Source organism: Octopus bimaculoides, chromosome 25 (genome assembly GCF_046866305.1).
Source record: "Octopus bimaculoides isolate indiv1 chromosome 25, ASM4686630v1, whole genome shotgun sequence".
NCBI lineage: Eukaryota > Metazoa > Mollusca > Cephalopoda > Octopoda > Octopodidae > Octopus > Octopus bimaculoides.
The window spans coordinates 7,014,198-7,019,197 of record NC_142952.1 but is presented as its reverse complement, the minus strand read 5'-3'; the positions used below and the strand labels follow the sequence as shown (position 1 = coordinate 7,019,197).

The 5,000-nt window shown below is 35.2% G+C and overlaps 1 long non-coding RNA gene across 1 annotated transcript in view; it reads right to left on the bottom strand.

Moving 5' to 3' along the window:
• Positions 1-2,422: 2,422 nt before the first annotated feature.
• Positions 2,423-5,000, bottom strand: part of LOC149131062 (uncharacterized) — a 3,513-nt gene continuing 935 nt past the window's right edge. The window contains exon 2 of the long non-coding RNA XR_016238419.1: positions 2,423-3,212. This is a non-coding gene — a long non-coding RNA (uncharacterized LOC149131062). The remainder of the gene's footprint in view (positions 3,213-5,000) is intronic.

Genomic DNA, 5,000 nt, shown 5'->3' with positions numbered 1-5,000 from the left:
TAAGTTTGCTCTTAAGTACAGATCCTGTCGAAATGAAGTGTATACGAATAAAGGTATTGAGTCTCCACTACATTTCCTCTACGTTGTGTCGTGGAATATAAATTATTCTGCTCTCTAAGCACACATCTTGCCCTGTATATCTTGTAAGACTACTATAGATATTAAAATCCAACCCAGCCGTGCAAAACGGTTGAAGTACCTTCCATAAAACGGCTCGTTGATTACTGTTGATTATTGATGCTACAAACCAGCGCGTTGCAGAACAATATTCTCAAGGTTTTAAAATCCGTATTTTTCCATGTATTTTCTAGTGTGGCTCTATGACATGCCAATGATTGGTTTACGGCATTGATACAGGTTTTGATGTGGATCTATAGTGAAGTATTTACGGTGTTCATTTCATTGTTTCTTACAGAACGTCAGTTATTGTTCTACGGCGTTCATTCCATTGATGCTCGTGGAACGATAATTAAAGTTTTACGACATTCATTTCGTTGAGTCATGTGGAATGGCAGTTTTAGCTTTATGGCAGTCATATCATTCTTTCTTAGCAAGTAACGGCATTCGCGTATTGTTTCTCGTAGAACGACATTTGTAGGTTTACGACAAGTCAAGTTATCCTATTTAGATTTATGGTTTCTGTTGATTTGGAGCTAGGTTGTTTTTTTCTTACTGTCAGCCAATCACGTGTCGTCTCTAACTCCGGCAGCATCTCATAAAATTTATTTGCCTGTAAGTTGTGTATTTATATATATACATATGTATGTATATATCGATATATTACTATTTACACACACACACACACACACACACACACACACACACACACACACACACACACACACACACACACACACACATATATATATATATATATATATATATATATATATATATGCATGTATGTATCCATGTCTAAATGTATGTAAATATTTGTACATATATTGAATGTAAACGTTAGAATACGTTTACAGCCGCTAATCAGAAATATAACAAATTTTACTTAACGTCGGCTTAGAATAATTTTTAAAAAAATATTTTTAATGGCAATATTTGACAAATGAAAAACAGAGAAAGAAAAAAATTGCCAGGAGATATCCATTTCATTAGTAGAACAACATCAGTGAAAGCCAAGTATCAAAAAGTCACTGTGGGACAATTACAGGCTAAAGTTAGTAATTCACGTTTGAAAACATACTAATTAACACTAGTAACATTTGGTCCTTTCAGAGAAATGAATGCAAGTTGGATTATTCCTTCTCTATTGTAATTATATCTGAAAAGCATATATTATAGTCTTAAAGATCGCACGCGTCAAATGATTGCAATTTCAGCCTCGAGTGTCAATTATATTTTCAGTCACTTCGTTGAAATTGGTCAACACGCACACACACACGTACGCACACACACACATACACACACACACGCACATATGTGCGATCTGTGTGTGTGTATATATATATATATATATATATATATATATATATATATATGTGTGTGTATATATATTTAGGTGATAGGGTGTGTGTTTGGTTGTGAAGCAAGCTTCAAAACTATGTGTTTTTGAGTTTAGTCCTGCTGCGCGGCACCTTGCGCAATGTCTTCTATCACAGTGTGTGTTTGACAAAATCTGTGTGAATTGACATGTTAAATGGAAACTGAAAGATGTCCGTCGCGAATATACATACATAAATACATACATACAGTCTCTCTCTCACACACACACACACAATGTATATATCTAAAATATATGTATACATCTGAAATATATAAGCGACGGCGTTACTTTATGGCAAGAAAGGGCACACAAAGTTGCAGGTTATGCATAGCTGAAAACAGCTAAATTTTCAACGATCATAATAAACCTGGTAACATGCAGTACTTGAAAAACAAAATCCGTTGCCTCATTTATTCTGTCCGAATTTATTCCACACGCACTGTGATGCTCGCTACCATAAAACTCAGTAAGCCGTTGATTGACCAGTTATAAAGCAATAAATAGCGACATGATACAATGTTATACAATGAATATCAAAAGATGGACGGATGCCAAAGAAATTTAATGATTAAGAACCTCATTAGCTATTAAATAATGTTACAAAAATGATAATTAATTATTCATCAGTTATTAGTTAGCGGATGCTATATTTTATTGTATTTGTTCAATATTCATATCCGTTTGTTATATTCTCATTGATGTTATTTATATAGGAAAAAGAAGCGGCGCTGTCGATAGAGTGTAAGGGAGAGTGTAAGAAATGGCGAGGGAGATAGTGTATTGGCAATGAAGTGTATATAAAAAAAAAGAATTCAAGGCACTTGGTATTGGTTTATGTATACAAGAATCAATAGCTGAAGTTTAGAAATTTTGATAAGTTAATATAAGATGGAGAGGCGAAAAACAGACGTTTGGAGACAAGTACTCCGTCGGACAAATAATGTTTATTTTTATTTATCAATTTATAAAAACGAAGGCGGTGAGTTAGCTGAATGGTTAGCACGCCGGGCAAAATTCTCAGCGATACCTCGTCTGTCTTTATATTCTGAGTTCAAATTCCGCCGAGGTACATAAAATAAATATCAATCAGTAACCGAGATCGATGACATCGACTAGCCCCCTTCCTCGCTTAAAATTTTACACCTTGTGCCTATAGTAAAAAGGATTATCTACTTAACAATGTTTGTCATAATATAAGGCGGTAAGCTGGTAGGAACGTTAACATGCCGGTCGAAATGTTTAGCGGTATTTTGTCTGTCTTTGTGTTCTGAGTTCAAATTCCGCCGAGGTCGACTTTGCCTTTCACCCTCTCGAGGTCGATAAATTAAGTATCAATTGCGTACTGGAGTCGATCTAAGCGAGTGGCCCCTTCCCCCGAAATTTCGGGGCTTGTGCCTAGAGTAGAAAAGAATATTTGTCATGTCTCGCAGATCATACACTTTCTCTCGAACCATGTCCCAGTCGTACAACTAATAATCATCCTCAAATTGTTGTGAGTATGAGAACAACCTAATTCATACGTTGTCTGGATGGTCATTCACTTTTGATTTCATCTGCCCTATTAGAGGTTGTCTTTTTGTTCTGCTGCATGTCGAAATATCGAACATAAAATCCTTTATAGTAACACCTTCCACCAAGCAGACTTAATGGGGTTCCTTGCTTAGTTGTCGATTGCTGGTCTTATTTGTCTCTTGTCTACCATCTTTGCCTTTCCCTTTTTTTACGGATATTGTATTTGTTGAGAAAAAGAAGAAACTATATATCATAATCGACATGGCATGCACATTTGATATCAAAGTAAAAGAAAAATGAATAGAAAATGTATAATATTGTACCAACTTGACGTATGAAATCCTTAAGTGCTGGAATAATAAAGTAAACAACGTCTTGATGTTGTCAGTTATTGTTGGAGTTCCTGGTAGCTGTGATATAAATAATCTGGGAACAAAACTAGACAAGCTAGATCTTAACCTTGGAACAGGTAAAGTGCAGAAAATATGTTTACTAAGTGGGTTAAGGAAGAATTATCCGTAATAAAAGTTCATAGCGAATAGAACGAGCTGAGCGATCTTTTATACTGAAGGTAGAAAATGGTTAGATTATGGACGTTAGCTCTATAAGATGCATACTAAAACAGGGTACAATACCGATTCTATGACACAGCATAAGATAATAAAATATCAGTTTTATTTTTTATGATATTCTCATCGTTATTTTATTGTTTTCTATACATTGTATCGCACATATAATAATGTGGTGAGATGACAGAATTGTTAGCACGTCGGAAGAATTGCTTAGAAGCATTTTTTGTGAATTATTACGTTCTGCGTGCAAATTCTACCAAAAATTATTTTGCTTTTCATTCTTTCGGAATCGATAAAATAAGTACCAATCAGGCCGTGAGGAATGGCTGTGTGGTAAGTAGCTTGTTTACCAACTACATGGTTCCGGGTTCAGTCCTACTGCGTTGCACCTTGGGCAAGTGTCTTCTACTATAGCCTCGAGCCGACCAAAGCCTTATGAGTGGATTTGGTAGAGAGAAACTGACAGAAGCCCGTCGTATATATGTATATATATGTGTGTGTGTGTCTTTGTTTCCCCCCCCCCACCTCCAACATCGTTTGACAACCGATGCTGGTGTGTTTGTATCCCCGTAACTTAGCGGTTCAGCAAAAGAGATCCGATAGAACAAGTACTAGGCTTACAAAGAATAAGTCCTGGGATCGATTTGCTCGACTAAAAGCGGTGCTCCAGCATGGCCACAGTCAAAGGACTGAAACAAGTAAAGAAAAAAGAGTATACCGCGAAAGGCCTGGCTCGAGGCCCAACCTTCCGAGTTCTTTTCCAGGGCTCAGAAAACTAAAGGGCCACAGCAATAAGTGGGTGAATTTGAGAGGGGAATACGTTGAATAAAATCATAATTAACTAATCCTCTTATATTTTCTTTTACCCAAAGCCAGAAACTTTTCAGCACCAAATTTCAGACTTTATGCCTATAACAGAAATAACATATTACATGTGTAATATAATATAAAATTTATAAAATTTTGTAATTTCTGACGCATTTTATCATTCATATAAAATTATACATAATAACTAATAATTTATTCTTCAAAATTTATTATTCTATTTACAGTCTGCGTTTACAAATTTTAAATCCTCATATAATATCTTTATATAGAATTTATCTATTATTTAGATATTTAAAATGAAAGACTCTACCTAAATAAAGTTTATTTCAGCGCTTGAAGGTTTATTGAAAATGTGCAGAGACGTGAGTTTCCATCTCGAAAATTTCTCAAGCAAAGACACTCGTCATTTACTAACCCATCCAACCGTTACATGATAGAGACGACACAACATCAAACTGGTTAACAGACACTTAAGTTGTCCATTAAACCAAACAAGCATATATGAATAACTGAACGGCAATGAGATTCCATTTCCAACATATGTAGAAATATAGTGTAAAATAGATTTATAATCGTATATGTATGTGAGT